The sequence below is a fragment of the Chiloscyllium plagiosum genome, unplaced genomic scaffold (assembly GCF_037043375.1).
Source record: "Chiloscyllium plagiosum isolate Xiang-an unplaced genomic scaffold, Cpla_swu_hap1 HiC_scaffold_35, whole genome shotgun sequence".
Taxonomy (NCBI): domain Eukaryota; kingdom Metazoa; phylum Chordata; class Chondrichthyes; order Orectolobiformes; family Hemiscylliidae; genus Chiloscyllium; species Chiloscyllium plagiosum.
The window spans coordinates 37,236,057-37,253,186 of record NW_028270173.1 but is presented as its reverse complement, the minus strand read 5'-3'; the positions used below and the strand labels follow the sequence as shown (position 1 = coordinate 37,253,186).

The following is a 17,130-nucleotide window of genomic DNA, read 5'->3' as shown; positions in this document are numbered from 1 at the left end:
CACGATTCCAGAAGGTGCTTTCATAAGAACTAAGATCTTCATCGTATGATTTGCTGCACTGTTACTTTACGCTGAGTGCACAAATTATTACGTTCCATAAACAGGAATTTTGTAGACGTGAACATGCTGTACTATCATATTTTATGCTACATTTTATACAAATTGATCTTCCTGTTCAATGATGCATACAATCATTGCGATACAACTTTCCTTCATTTAGATCAGACATTATGCATCTATTGTAGGTAATTCAGGCGTGGTTGTGATCTACTGAAGGTGAACGACTACTTTATTTAATGTACATGTATCATTTTATTTTTAAATTATCTGGTGAATCAATCCATTATCAACATGTTCATATAAACGTGTTGTTGGAGCTTTTTCTTATCTTGTGGTACAAGTGCTCTTTTTGTACTGACACAGCAGAAGATACTTGAAGGTTTCCTTGAATGTAGCGTTACAAAATTTGTATCAAGGTGGATTGATAGTACTGTCGATGTAAGCAAGCCAGTATCCAATAGTCCACAGTTCGTTGGGGATGCAGATGGAACAGAACGTGCTAATGAGCACGATAATAAAGTATGGGCTCCACGCGATGATAAATACCAAAAGGATAGGCGAGACTGTTCTTGTCACCTTCTCCCCTCGGGTTGCAACTGTATTTGGCTTCTTAACTTTCGTCTTTCGAATTTTCACGGTCCTATACGAGTCTTTTATCGGCGTTTCATTCATTTTCTTCCCGAAAACTCGTGGCGCCATTTTGGCCCTACTGTTACCAATATTTCTCTTTTCAAATTTTCCAAGTATATTTATGAAAGCGTGTTTGGAGTTGTTAGTTCTGAAACCATTTTGAGTAGAATAATCATTTTCCCCCCATTTTTCAATTCTTGTTCAATGAAAGAACCCCAAGTCAAAATGACTCATTCTGCTGCCCCTTCCCCTCTTGTGTATAATTGTCAGTTGTTATGTTTACATTCATTTCATCATCTTGTCTTTTGATATGTGGAAACTGATACTTAGCTTTTGCGCTAGTGTAATCATTCAACTTTATTATTTTATCCTGTACTAGTTGGGATATTCCATGGAAAACACTGTCTTTCATTTGTCCAGATTCTACTTTATTTTTCATGATTGGACTGTTACTGGTACGAGATATTTTCACATATAAAATTACCATTATAGTAACAGGAAGATAGAAAGCGATGACAGAAGTGCAAAAGGTAAGAGCTGGAATAGAGAATAACTGCACATAACATTCACCCTCTTGGACTGTCCGTTCCCCTACGACAAACTGCCAAAAGAAAATGGCAGGACCCCACAAGAGAAATGAGAGCAGCCAAGCAGCTGCATTCATCATCCTTGCCATTTTGGTCGTTCTTTTCATTGGATAACTGAGAGTCTTTGTCACACAGAAGTATCGGTCAAAGCTAATCACAAGGAGATTCATACCAGAGGCATTACTGGCAACATAATCTAGAGCGAGCCATAAATCACATTGCACTGAACCCAAAGGCCAATAGCCAATCACTGTGTAAATAGTGTATAGGTTCATGGAGAATACATCAATAAACTAATCAGCACAGGCTAAACGCAAAATAAAGTAATTGTTAATAGTTTGTAACTATCTGTTAATTTTAGTAGAAACAATGACCAGAATATTACCAACAATAATAACGTGGTTGATGTTGGTGTCTCAAAAGAAAAGAAGTGTTGCATTACAAGCTTTAGAATGAGAATAATCTCCATTGAAGCTATTACTGCAAAAAACGCATTCCTTTTGTTACTCAACATTTAGAAGCGAACAGAATGGTTAACGCTACAATATTTAACGTCATGGAGGAACAACTGTGCTGAAAATTGAACAGTTTCCTTACTTCAGTGAGTAAAAAATTCATCCAGTGTGGCGACAGACAAAGCGCCAAACAAAATCAATGTAGTTATGATCAGATTGGCTCTCTTTGCGATGCTTAGAGAGAGAGGGAGAGGTATGTTGGCTTGAACACAAAGGATTATTCAACAGATCGTCTCTGAAACCATGTTTTGGAGAGGACGATAATGACAAAAGGTATGCGTATAATTCAAAAAATTGGCATCACCAACAGTTTAGCGGAGCCTCACTACTTCCCCTCTGAAATTGTATCACGAATTAGACGTGACATTACCAAATGTAGAGCGTACAAATGTAGAGGGAGATTGCAATGAGAGATGGCTTTATATGTGGGGGAGGCATACCGTATTAAAATAAAGCAGGATCTAATCAAAGTTGGCTGAACAGCACCTTTTGGGTTTGCCTTGAGCAGAGCAGTTGTGGGGGTGGTAGTGGTGTGGGTTAAAAGCATGGCAGGGGAGATTGCAGGTCCAACAGGTACCTTTTAGAGCAAAATGTGGGCATAATTAATACAGAGACCATTCACGATAGGATGTGGTAGACGAGAAAGGCTTTTAGGAAGTTTAAAAGGAGCAATTCAGTTGTGTCCCTGACGAATATCGAAAGTGCAGAGGGAACTTAGTAAAGCTATCAGACAAGCAAAAAGTGGGCATGAGAAAAGGACTTACGAAAACGTTCAGCGGGAATTTTAAGATATTTTATTAATATATTAAAGGTAAGAAATTTAGCAGGGAATGAGTAGGATATATTATGGAGCAAGGGACGATCTGTATTTGAAGACTCGGGGTATTTGAACGATGTTAAAAGGAAACTTATTTTCAGTCCTTGCTCTACAATATGAAAACATAAGTATGAATTTGGGAAAGCGACTGTGGGGAACCTGCACAGTTCGACATAGGAAATGGAGAGGGATTAGATGTTCCAACGGACTTAAAGGCAAACAAATATCCGCACCCAGATTAATTGAGTGCCCGGACGCTGTATGAGGGAAGGCTAGTAATTTCAGGGTCTCTGTCATTTTTTTCGGTTCCATTCTGGCCAAGGAGGTAGTACCAGAGGACGAGGTGACTTCTCATGTGTTTCCATTTTTAAAGAAAGACAGTAGAAATGCATCATGAACTACTGATAGTTACTCAGTCGTAGGGAAGCTATTGGAGAAATTCCTTAAAGTGGGAATTGCGAGCTATTTGGAAAGGGAACAAAGAACAAAGAACCATTCGGCGATTCGGCCATTCGGTCCTCCAAGCTGACACTGATCCGGATCCTCTATCTAAACCTGTCACCCAGTTTCTAAGGGTCTATATCACTTTGCTCCCTGCCCATTCAAACATCTGCCTAGATGCATCTTAAATGAAAACATGAGTTCATTAGAAATAGTCAGCATGGCTTTGATAGCATTTTATGATGTGTTGACTGAGGGAAGTGCAGTTGACATATTTTACATGGATTTTAACAAAGCATTTAACAAGGTGTACAAGGGAGACTGTTTGAGAAAGTTAAAGCACGTGAAGGCCAGGGAAACATGACGAGATGGATGAGCTACTGGCTTTTTGAAAGTACACAAAAGACCGTGGTGGGATGCTGGCTAATAATGTCTGACTATTGAATAACGCCAGCGGTATCCCATAATAATTAGTTCTGGCACGTTATGGTCTGTTATATGCGTAAATGACATAGTTGAAAACGTGTAGGGAGTATTCAGGAAATTTGTAGATGACACAAGGATTTGTAGGTGGTTAATAGTGAACTTGATTGCATATTACATGAAGATTTAAACGGTTTGATTATGGGAATGAGTAGTTACAGGAGGTATTTACACCTCACAAGTCTGTGGTGATGCAGTTTGGAAGAAGAAATAAGATGAGCCACTTAATAAATGGCAAGTTACTGGGTAGCTAAGAGGAACTGAGGGTGATTGATAAATTATACTAGTCAGCAGAGCACATGAATAGGACAGCCAGGGAAGCATATAGAATACTTGCTTTAATTTAACGAGGCATACAGTCTAGGAGTAAGCATTTAAAGTTGGAATTGTACAGAATGTTGTTACCTTGTGTAGTTTTGATCATCTCATTACAAGAAGGATGGAATAGTGTGCAAGGGGGAACAGAGGAGATTCACCAGTATCAAAAAGACAGAAATTGCTGGTAATGCTAAGAAAGTCTGGCAGCATCTCAGGATGGAAATCAGAGTTAACATTTCAGGCCCAGTAACCTTTCCTCAGTTCTGAACTGTTCCGTCAATTTCTAATTTTTGTTTCTGATTTCCAGAATCCACAGTAATTTCGATTTTTATTTCGGTTCACCAGGATGTCACATGACATGCAATTATTGAGCGATAAGGAGGGTCGAGATAGGCTTGAGTTGTTTACTTTCCACCAGAGAATGTTGGGGTACTTATATTATGGAGATGTATAATATTGTGAAGGATATAGTTAGGATGTGTAGGGAGCAGCTTTTTTCCCTTTTTAAGGTGTCTATTAAGGGTGGACATGATCTTCGTGAAATGGGGAGTAATTTCGAGGAGTAGCTTGAGAAAAAAACGTCATTCCGAGATCAGTGGAAATCTGTAACACAAAACCTGGGAAAGTAATGGAGGCTGAAACGTTAGAAGCTTTAAATATATGAAATGGCTTTGAGAAGCAGAATTAGGGAAAATCCCAAAACATTTTATTTTTATATAAGAAGCAAGCGAGTAACTATGGAAAGGATTGGTCCACTAAAAGATAATGAAGGAAGGCTGTGTGCCGAACCTGAGAGAATGGGTGAGATTCTGAATGATTACTTTGCATCAGTGTTCATGAGGAGAGGAATATGATGAATCTTGAGATTAGAGATAGAAATTTGATTAGTCTGGATCACGTTGGCATAAGTAGGGAAGATGAGTTGGCAATGCTCGAGGTTATTAACGTGGACAAATCCCCAGGACCGGATGGGATTTTTCCCAGGTTGCTGAGGGAGGCGAGAGAGGAAATAGCTGGGGCCCTGACAGATATCTTCACACGAAAATTGGTGGAGTAGCAGAGAGCATAAGGGACTGTCAGAGAATAGAGGAGGAAATAGATAGGCTGGAGAGTTGGGTGTAAAAGTGGCAGATGGCTTTCAGTCCAGACAAATGTGAGGTGATGCATTAGGCAAGTCTATTTCTCGAGGGAATTATGCAATGAATAGAAGAGCCTTGGGAAAAGTTGATGGGCAGAGAGATCTGGGAGTGTAGGTCCATTGTACCCTGAAGGTTGCTGCACAGGTGGATAAAGTGATCAAGAAGGCATTTGGTATGCTTGCATTCTTTGGACGGGCTATTGAGTATAAATGCTGGAAAGTCTTGTTGAAGTTGCACGGCCACGTTTAGAAACTGTGCACAGTTCTGGGCGCCACATTACCAAAAGGATTTGAACGCTTTGGAGGGGATGCAGAAAAGGTTTGCAATGATGTTGCCTCGTATGGAAGGTGCTAGCTATGGAGAGAGGTTGATTAGGTTAGGTTTATTTTCACTAGAACAATGGAGATTGAGGGGGGACCTGATTGAGGTTTCCAAAACCTGAAGGGTTTATAGAGACAAGCTTTTTTCCAAGGTGAAGAATTCAATTACGAGAGGTGCTTTCAAAGTGAGAGGTGGAAAGTGTGAGGGTGATTCACGTGGTAAGTACTTCACACAGAGGGTGGTGGGCGTTTGGAACACGTTGCCAACAGAGGTGGCAGAGGCAGACACGTAGATTCAGTTAAGATACATCTGGACAGATGCATGAGTAGGTGGGGAGCAGAGGGATATAAATGCTGAGGAATTGATCGACAGGTTTAAACAGTACATTTAGATCGGGTCAGGCTTGGAGGGCCAAAGGGCCTGTTCCTGGGCTGTAAATTTTCTTTGCTCTTTCTTCTTTATAACAAGTGCAAGATTGGGATTACTGTGCTTTCAGTGATATGTACGTTGGTGCAGACTTGATGGGCTGAAGCGACTTTTCTGTGTCTGTGCAGCAGCACCTCCTCAGCATTGCCAACCTGCTGGTGTGATGCACCCTCATTGATTTCCCCTCTGAGAGAGAAGAATTCCCTGAGCGCAGACACTCCTGCAATATAGCTTCATTTATTTGCTAACCACCACAGATGGAGATCTTCTTATGGCATTATCCTCCGAAACCAAACAATCTATTGTTACTAATCCTCCAAACGTTGAGTGTTTTCCCAATAATTATTAAAATCAGGGAAAAAAAACCCACTCTGCTAGGCTGCAATTCTTCATCAATGAGTAGCAGTATTGGACAATAGAAATGCACGGAAATTTTATGCAATGCAACGTAGCACGAATTAAAGTGAAACCTAACAAAAATATCAGACTTTTCTCCGCATGATGCAACATAATTATCAGCCAGTTCGAAACAATATTTAGATTATGTACTGACCCTTAATGTTGTGATGTAATATTTCGTTCTTGTACCTATTATTTAATGTACTTATCGACAAACAACCGACATTTTAACATTCAAGTAGAAGAGAGTTCCAAGTTTGCACGTGACTTTTCAGAAATGTTACTTACAAACAAGTCTGCCTAGAAACAATGGTCTGATTAATAAGAGGTTTTCAATTTTGTCTTTTAATGATTACTGTCCAGACACGGTTATGAATTTAGGCAGAGGCAATCTGAGGTGAAGCTGCCCCCCATCTGGTTTGCAAACTGTCAAGTTACCAAGTGGCATAAAAGTTGTTCCAAATTAAAATGTTGCTGGTGTGAATTCTTCAAAACCTAACGAGATGGAACCGAGAGAACCATAAAGAGGAGGTATGCGTTGATGTTAAGGTTTAGAAATAATGTATTTGTGGGAGAACAAAAGAAATTCCTTGGCATTAATTGTTCAATGAAGCAGACAGTGACGGTGAAGAAGCCAATCAAAATTTGTATTCTGCAGCGGAAATTTATGTTTAGATGAATGCAAAGATACTAGTTTTGTTGAACTGGTTATCTGTAAAATATTGAAATTATGCATGTGAATCAGCGCTGGCGTGGAGTTTTATTGACATTTTAAGGTAGTCCTATCGTACAGTGGGGTCCATGAGAGAAAATTGAAGCTGTTAATGGGGAATAATATAGAAAATAGTTGTCCTAGAAATATGTTGGTCTTGTTGTCAGGCACAGCTGTGAATTTGACATATTGGATCCTTGAGTTATGCAAATTATTTGAGTCGGGTGTGAAATGGCAGTCGAAACACACGTGCTGTTGCAGATATCTTGCAGTCAGTTAAATTTGTAACTTCGGCAATTATTTTAAGAGATATCTTCTCTTTCAACTTTAAAATATATTCACAGAAGGAATTTAAATGGGTGCTATTAGGATTTATTTAATTAATGGAGAACATACTTTTTCTGAGATTTATTGCATTAATGTTAGACGCTATGTATTGAATGTAAGCGAGCTTTTGCAGTATTGTGGATGGTTAGCTTAGTTAGTTCGGTGGCTTGATTGCAATGGAAAATGATGCCAATAGATTTATTTCCTTGCTGTGCGAGGTTACTACAAAAGGCTTTCCCTTCCTCACTTTGTCTCTTCCCTGTGATGATCCTTTGGTTCAATTGCAACCAGCGCAAGAAATATGGATATTCAGCCAATGGTGATTTCTACTTTTGATACACAATGCAAATAGATGATCCAACTCAACTAACCCACATGGGCACATTGTCCCATTTGAGTGACCACATATCTTTCCACATTTCAATCTCTGATACTGAGCGTCCATTCCCTCCAGTCTCATGTGCCCGAGTCATCTTCATCTGAAACACATCAACATTATTTGATACAGCCTCTATCCATATCAAGAGAATTCACATTCGCACTACTGTTTTGATGCAATACCTTTGTTTTAATACCATAATGGATTTCCTGATGACTCTTATTCTGATGTCCTCTTGGTGTGCATTTTCTACAGGTTGTGGTAGGGGAGGTCTCTTTGCATCTACTGCATGCCAAAATAACCATGATAACCCTAATTTGCAATTTAATAGTCTCCTTTCTTTGTTGCAAGAGAAATGCATTTCTCTCTTGTCAAGACTTTCCTTATGCAGATATCCAACTATCGGAGATGCCATTCTGTTAAGTTCTCTTTGAATGTTTTCCAGTCTCGATGAAGTAGTAAGCCTTCTAAGTTCGAAGTCACTTTCGTTGTTTCTTTATGTTAAAAGGACATACTGCTTGGCATTAACTTAATTCATATCTTATCAGTTATGTGCCTATTATGCCTCTTTATTTATATAATTCATTAAGTTGTTGTTACCTTCTAAATGTGAACTATCTTGGACAGTTCCGATTGTAGATCAGTAGATTGAACATAATGTGCTGCGATAAATGTTTTTCTTCCTTAACTTTCAATTTAAGGACTCGAGCAAAGAGAACTTGATTAGATTCTTCAGCTGCTCTCTTGTTTTTCTTTTCTGATTCACAGTAAAAGTACAAGTGTTACTGCAGAATCTGAGGAGCTGCAGCATTAATCCTATTTCTCCAATAAAATAAGGTATCCATATAGCTTTGCACCCAAAGTAACACATTCTGAACCAGCTGGAATTTACGAACTATGTTGAACATAAAAGCATAAAATTCACAGAGATACCAAACAGCAAAATGATTGACTTCTTTTGGTTTTCCATATCTGAGTTTCTGAACATCTCACCATTTTTACTATCCTGGAGTCTCTTGCTTTTTCTGTTGCACAGTAATATATGCTTTATGGTCAATGAATTTAGCAGCAGAATCAGAGTGATTGGGACACCTGGGGCAAGAAAGTAGTGAAGGAGCATAAGTCTTAACCAGACTCGTGAAACATGAACATTTGTAGTTAATCATTAACAATGTAGTTAAATCAGCCACATCTAAGAATTTAAAACAACCCTTGGATAAGCACATTGATGATGATGAATAGTGTAAGGGGGTGAGCTTAGATTAGTTCACAGGGCGGTGCAACATCAAGGACAGAAGGGCCTGTACTGCGCTGCATTGTTCTATGTTCTATGTTCTATCTCGTGCTGCAAAACAAGTGAACAAAATTCTGCGCTGATCCATCAGCATTATTTGCCACGTTAAGTTTGTTTAGGCAGCTGAGTGCCGTCACCGTTCCGACAGCGATGCTTACAATCTTTTTTGTGCAATGTTTGCTGTTCAGATCTTGGCAACAAGTAGCCACGAATCGATCACAAGTGAACATGACTGTGAACCAGATAGGGTCAAGATTAGGACGGCGCTGGAAAAGCATGGCAGATCAAGCAGCATCCGAGGAGCAGGAAAATCGATGTTACAGGCAAAAGCCCTTCATTAGGAATGTGAACCAGACAGAACAATCTGAGCCAGCATGAAGAAGGACAACATGGATATTACGAGTGGAAATGAAGTACAGCAAAGCAATCTGTTTCCAATAATAAATTGGAAGATGCCTCACTATTAAGTCGATAAGAACAAAAAGAATTTCTGCCACTGACATGGCCAGTGCATAATGTGCTAACACGTTTGGAGGAATTGCTTTCTCCGTGTTAAAGTCATAATTGACACTATGTTAAGAGTGAGAACCAGATAGACAGAGTGAAGTTACAATTGACAACTTTCATTGAGTATTTTGGAAATGTAAGCATGATACACACACATACACACACACACACACACACAAACGCACACACGCATACAACACATACACACGAAAACACATGCATGCCGGTATGTGTGGAGGTGTCGAACAAATTCATATATTCCATGCATATGAATATATAATTTGTGATACATGTCAAGAAATTCTGTTTCCTTTGATTGGTCATGACTCATGACTTCTGTATTGCTACTACATTCGGATCATTAGTGATATTTCCGAAGCTGACTTTGACAAAGAAAAAATGGACATGGAATAAAAATCTGTTATTTCGACAAAAAAGTGCTTTCTTACAAGGTTAGTATCTTCATAACTTTACTGAAAGACTGAGACGCCTTTACAAATTATACATACGATGACTAAATGATCAGGGCTTCCAGCATTCATGCAAATAATGTCATCACCCTCAAAGGCAATGTTGTTAAGAAATACTTATTTTCTAGGGAAAACGTGCTAGCATTAATGAAACTTAAAATCTGTAGCTGTCAATGTGGAAGATGACCATGATGTGATGATAAGGCATTATTAAGAGATCGCCAATGTAAGAAGAAAAGACTGTGCCAGAAGTCCATATCCAAGGATACTGTAATGGAGATATGAAAGTAATCAACATCAATCACTGCACAATGTTATCACTAGCTAATTAAGGTCGTATTTAATCATTTCATGTTGTTAACTGTGACTGGAGTCCGCAAACACGATGGCATGTGATTTTACAAGTTCCAAAGCAGATAAAAGTCTTACAAGCAAGGCCAGAACAGATGTCAACACACAACAACGACAATGAAGAGCTTGCAGTGTAGTGTCCGAAGTACATTTGCACTTCCAGAATTATCTTTTTCAGCTGTTCTCCATAAAGCTTTAAATTTGCTTTAACTAAACTATTGCAAATATTTATGAAAATGAGGCGGTAGTTATATGCAACGATTCGATTTGGATTTCTGACTTCCACTCTGACTCAGCAAAGCATGTAATTTTCAGAAGAAGCCAAAGGGGAGAACAGATGTTTAAATAGAAGATTTTAAACTCCGACTTCGGAGTGATTAGTGCAATAATGAAATCAAGTGCAATTGAATCCACACTGTTTTCGAAGAACTTCACCATAAATACGTCAACAACTGAGTAAAATATTGAGAAAAGTAATGTAGGGGTGCATCGCTTATAGCATATTGAATAATTACCAGGAATGCAGATAGCAGCAAACAGAGGATAGTATATCTCTTTAAGGTCAACAAAAAAATTTCGTGTCTGCGACTGGCCCATGCATGTGAAGCCACTGATACATGTTAGTGCCAGAGATGCTGCTGCTGACTCTGAGGGATAAAACATATTGAATGGATTCCATTAATAATAGAAGAGAGAAAATCTCAAGTGACACAATTTGGTTCCGTGGAGAGTTACAGTTGCTGGAAGAAACAAATACATTTAACCCCGTTCTATCAAAACCCCTGTTGTTATAGCATATATGTCAACATGCAGGAAATGTCGAACGTATATGTTCTTGAGTGCCCACCAAGCTTCACTATACCAGAACAGTTTATTCATGGATGAACTTTTGTCTCGTTGAATAAGTGTTTGCAACTGTGTGATAAAAATCACATGGTAAGAAGCAGGTACGCTACTCTTGCCTCTCTCACATTTGCTGCAGAGAAGAAATGAATAATTTGAGTAGTTACAGGATTTGCTGGCCTGAAATTCCTCGATATTCTTTTATCACACAGCTTCTTTCTGGCATCTCCTCATCTCCGGTAAGGCCACTCCAAAAGTTATTGATTTTGCTGTCTCCCACGTATCTATCTATATCTGTCATCTTCGTATCTCCCTTGATGGTATTCATGCAGTGCCTTTTTGGTCTTAACCAGTTTATAACCACACGTGATTTCACGCAATAGGAAGGTTTTTCACACATTGCATCATTTTCATCAACTTATCTTTGATTGTAAAGCGTTGTAATTCCCAAATTGCAGTGCTTGTGAGTGTGTGACATTGTACTGATAAGAAATGTTAAGGACATGTCTGAGACATTCAGTAGTGGAAATTGTTCACCTTTTACCTTGTTTAATCTAGGTAGTTTAGATCTCTACCCGAAAATGAATGCATTCATTGCACACTTTCAAGTGCTCAGCCAGGCTGATGTTACACAAGATACGCTGGCAGGTTTTCCAATGTGTGGAGATTTCACTGTGAAGTGCAGGGTTGTGGATCATATGCATTGAACTAATTAACATCTTCCAGCATCATATTGGCAATGGATACTGTTGTAGGGTGTGAGGGGTGGGGACAGCGGGTACGTCACCATCCAGAACTATTTCACTTGCTTTATGATAATGCTAGTTCAGCTACACAGAGAATATTTCAATATAAAAGTGATTATTCGTATTCTATTTAATGCAAGATCAACAATCTCCAGAAATGTTAATGTTTTTTGATAAAACGTTGACTTTAGCAACATGTAGTTATAGGTTAAACATTTACTTTCAGGTCCAGTATATTAAAATGACATGACTTCAGTGGGTATAGCTGGAATAAAGAGAAGACGATTTTTCATTCTGTGGAATTCAATTTGTAGATTTACAATCTGAGAGCGAAATCATGCTTAAAGCATTCTTCATGATGCCTAATGGTGCAAGTCCCCGATAATGGGTTACAATTACTGTATCTGTTCTTGTTCTTCAACACTGTCTCAATACTTCAATCACACATATGATTGAACTTAGACAAATTCCTCCCTCAGAGAGAGGCGTTTCTGCAAATCAGCCTGTGCCTGATTACTTCAGGCCATATAACTGTATTACTTGGAGATTTGGGATTGACAAGATACTTCCCTGTGAGTTGGGCAACTGGATCTGACATGATAGCTGATAGCCACTGCTGCCTCTGGCTTCATTTAACCCATATTCATTGACAATGGGCTTATTAACGTTTTGATCACACATACATTGGCAGTGACTTCTCTGCGACAAAAGGGACCACGGTATTTTGACAAAATTATAGCAACTGTCATTGTTGTAGGGTGCAGCAATTTGTTAGAAATTATCAGTGACCAGAGTTTACTGCACATTTTAGCGCCCCATGATTCACTTTTAACGATGGTCTCTTGGGGCTTTTTTATTAACTGACACTAAAATGAACAAATGCGTGTGAGAGCTACATACAACAGATGTTCACAGCCAGATTAGACTTCACATAGATATACTGAATAAGGTGAGGTTCTTCGTAGGAATAAACATTAGTGAAGCTAATTGGTCTATTTTAAACAGGCCGTTCTTAACTTCCAAAAATTCTAATTAGGGTTAGGTTTCTCAGGCCAAGCTTGCCACAATCCCAAGTCTGATGTTTAGTAAAACATAGAAGGAAAGACTGGCTTACAGTATTCTGAAATGTTCACGTAATTTTAGAATTAGAAGGGCAAACAACAAATTAATTTGAAAAGGTTAGTTGTATTCTTGTGCAAATGTTAATTTGCAACAGAGGTCCAATACATATTTAGGGGAGATAAAGTAATAAATATTGTAAACGCGACCTCCAAAAAGCCAGGTTTAAAACGAGAGGTCACAGCCAATAAAAGATTAACAAACATGATTGCTAATGTAGGTAACTCGAACAAAATAATTCATCTGAAAGTCAAGGGAAGAGTGCCAAAAACCGATTTAAAAGCACAGAATAAAAATCTGGTTCTGTTGCTTAGTTATTGTGTGATCTGCACAAGTTCAGTTTAATGGTTTGGCAAATTTATCAAAAAGTTTGAATTTCCTTCTGATCAATGGAATTCTAACAGATGGTTTATTAAGAAGTCGTATTTATTAATGGAAATGTTTACAGTGGAGAGTGTAAAGCTTTCGTACAAAATAAAACCTTAGTTAAAATCCACTTATACTGTGTAACTAATCGTGGTCGAAAACTACAGTTGCAAGTCAAAAGGATTGTTGTTTGATCCCTCAGTCTCAAGTGAGTGAAGGATTATTCTCAATTTGTTAGTTGTGTCATAGGAAAATAACATTAGAGCTGATTTTAAAGACTTTATAGCACTTCACAGAAATTAATCTTTCAAAATCTGGCATACTAACGTTAGTGCAGAATTTGGAAGAGTTCTTAGTTAAAAACAACTATTTAGTTTATTGGTAAATAATATGGTGTAGTTTGCAAATATCTGAAAGGCATGAAACTGATTAAAGCATTGTACAAGCCCAAAGATAGGTCATGGAGGTATCTGGGAATCATTACAAGGTTATGAAAAGACCTAGGGCTGTCAACAGAGTTGTCCGTCACTGAGTATTTGCCAGATTAGATGTGTAGATCAGGGCTATATGGCTAACAATGATATCAATGTTGCATATAATTATTGCAAGGAAAAAGCTATAAAGGAGCTATATTTCGCTGGAGAACTCAGAGCGTCATTGACTTCCGATCTGAGCTTTATTAAGAGGGAAACTGCTTCCCTCATGAATGCTCCATTTGGGTATTCTCTGGCATGTCCCACAAATGTGATAATAGACTCTGAATAATGATTGCTTGTGGTAAGGAAAGCTGAACCTAAGATTCTTCTTTGATATTTCTCCCAACAACATTGTATCAGAAAATTTGGCACTCATCTTTCCAAAAATGAATGCAACTTGATCTCTTAACTTCACTCAAACCAAACTGCAGTCTTAACACTTGTCTCAAGTAATCCATAAGCAGAGGTGTTGACTTTGAGCCATTTATTTGGAAGCTCCCTTTCAATTATGTTTTTAACTGGCTATTACAATTATGACCACGTTAGTTAGGACTGCAAAACTTTAATAAGAACAGTTGTTTGCATTACTACTTCCAGCTGCATATCACACACATTTCATGTCCACCATGTTGACACTTAATTCTGAAGTACTTTTTACACCTGATCCTTGAAATCGTGACAATCTCTATTGTGCTTGTGGATGAGTCCGAGTTAGTACCTTAGATAGCTGATCACTGAAGTGGGCTACGAAACTTGAAAGCTGCAGCTGGTTCACAACATCTTATGGATGACTCCTGTTCTATTCAATCTGCTGAAAATCTATTATGTTTAATGATAAACCCTAAACTTAGAATATTGTACAGTGCAGCACAGGAGCATACCTTTTGACCCACCATGACTATGCCGAGCATGATGCCATTCTAAACTAATATTATCTGCCTACACATGGTCTGTATTCTGCTATTCACTTCATGTTCATGTGCCTGTCTAAATGTCTCTTAAACTTTGCGAACATATCCGCTTCCAATTCCTCCCCCGGTGACACGTTCAAGGCATCTACCTGCCTTTCTTCAGCTCCCTTTTTCCTTTTCCCCTCACCTTAAACCTACGCCCTTCATATTTGCCATTTGCACCCTTGGCGAAAGACTCCGACTATCTAGCCCATGTATGCCTCTCATAATTTTACTCACTTCTATTAGGTTGCCGCTCAGTCTCTGACGCTGTATTGAAATCATTTCACGTGTGTCCTAATGCTAATATACTGGTAATACTGTATTGCACGCTCTCCAAAGCCTTCAGATTTTTCCTATTTTGTGACGATCAGAACTACACATAAGTTCTGACCAGTTCTTCTATCTTTGCATGGCGATGCACCATAGTTCTTTATTGTTACAGTGTTAACAGGGAACTTCAGTGGCAAAAGTACTGTGCTGTGCTCACTCTTGCCAATGCTGCCTTGAGCAGTTGTGCATGTACCGGTATTTAAGCATTAAATCATGCATCAAGATCGTGTGGTTTCCTTGCATGTATGTCCAGTTTGGCGGTTCTGTCTTTTGTTACTTGACGAATCCAACTGGTGTCAAAGTCGTTAATATATTCTAAATAATTCAGTTTGAAATCTGCACGTTGATTTAATTAGATGCTCTTCCTGTATTTTTGATGAGAGAGTGGTGTTTTCTTTTTCAAGAGGCAAATAATGTACTAATTCAGCATGTGGACTTTAACTTCATGGTCTGAATCCTCTCACGTTCTTTTATTAACTGCATATATCTATGAAATTAGACAGTATTCCAATTACTCTTGAAATGTGCCCTGTAGAATTTGCACTGACTTTGGGGGGGTCGTTTGGTCAAATTCCTTGTTGCAAAATTCCAAGCATTGACCAACCTTTATCATTAGAATATTTAAATACTGACGTGTTATGTTTCTGGTCAAAAAGAGTTTGTGCTTCTCTAAGGAAAGCCATAATAACGTTGGAAGCTGTACACAGAGGATTCACCACTTTGATCTGAAGAATGAAGCACTTTTGGTGTTTGAGAGGTTGAATAGGTTGGGATTGTAATGGTTGTCATTGCGAACGATAAGACTGGCGGCAGTGGTTCGGACTGTAGCCTCCCAGCGTAAAGGACCGATGTTTAATTCCAGCTCGGGTGACTCTCTGTGTCGAGTTTGCATATGCTTCCCATGTCTGCATGGGTTTCATCCAGGTGTTTTGGTTTCTTCCAACAATCCAAAGACGTGCAAGCAAGTTGGTTGGCCATGTTAAATTGCCCATAGCGCTTGATTTACTTTTCACAGGGAATTGGGTTTGGGTGGGTCACTCTTCAGGATGACGTTATGCACTTGGTGGCCAAATAGAATGTTTTTACACAGTAGGGAATCTAGTTAAGACTTAATTGTAAGAATACAATTTTAAGGGGGTTTGAGATTCTGGTAGGCTTTTTTTGCATGTTTGCGAGAGACTTGGATAAAGATCATAATTTAAAAATAAAGATTTAATAATTTAAGTTTGCAATGAGGGTTTTTTTCTCAGAGGCTAGTGAATATGTTGAATTAATTTCTGTTAAGTTCTGCTGAGGCTAAATCGCTAGCTATAGTCAAGGCTGAGATAGACAGACTTCGAATCAGTAATCAAAAAAAACATGAAATGTGGAAAAGACAGAATAACTGAACTGAGAATTATTAGGTCTGTCATAATCTCATTGACCGACGAAGCAATGAGAAGCGGTGAAAGAATTGCGGGGAGTGAGGCAGCAGCTGTTGGTCTAGAGCAGTGGAAATTAGATGTTGGTACATGGAGCAGCTATAGCCCCAGAGCAATGTTGGTTGGAGGTCTGGTGCATAGAAGCGACTATGATCCTGAACCCAGCGTTAGAGTGATCCTGAAATTTCGGTGAGGGATGTCTGTCCTGCATCTTCAGCTTCGAAATGTGTGTGTGAGATGACTAGAGAGTGGGCCAAAGCGGAGGAGACCTAGCCCTTTTCAGAAAGACTTTTGAACTTTTACATTTATTCCCTTAATTCTCCACTTACTACAACAAAGGACTGTAATTTTAACTTCCAAATGTATTTTTTCTACTTATACCAAGAAAAACATTAACGCGTTATTTTATATTTTTTTCTCTTTGTTGCCACTTTTAGCTAAGACTTGTACCAAGTTTCCTTCATACCTGACATGGCGCCCTTTGAGGGAACATTGCCTCATTTTTACTGTACTTCTGTCATTTTATCTTGAGTGCACTTGACAATTTTTCTTAAATGAAAACTACTTTATTATCCAGTAGAGTAATTACACTGCCACTTGCATTGCACTTGTGGGATGAGATGATATTTGTCACTTCGCAATCAGGGTGGGTAATCTGTCCACATATTTTGTTAGCCAGATAGGATTGCTGTAGTGTTGG

The 17,130-nt window shown here is 38.7% G+C and overlaps 1 pseudogene; it reads right to left on the bottom strand.

Moving 5' to 3' along the window:
* Positions 1–384: 384 nt before the first annotated feature.
* LOC122541226 (muscarinic acetylcholine receptor M2-like) lies at positions 385–16,903 on the bottom strand (annotated as a pseudogene).
* Between the last annotated feature and the right edge of the window lie 227 nt (positions 16,904–17,130).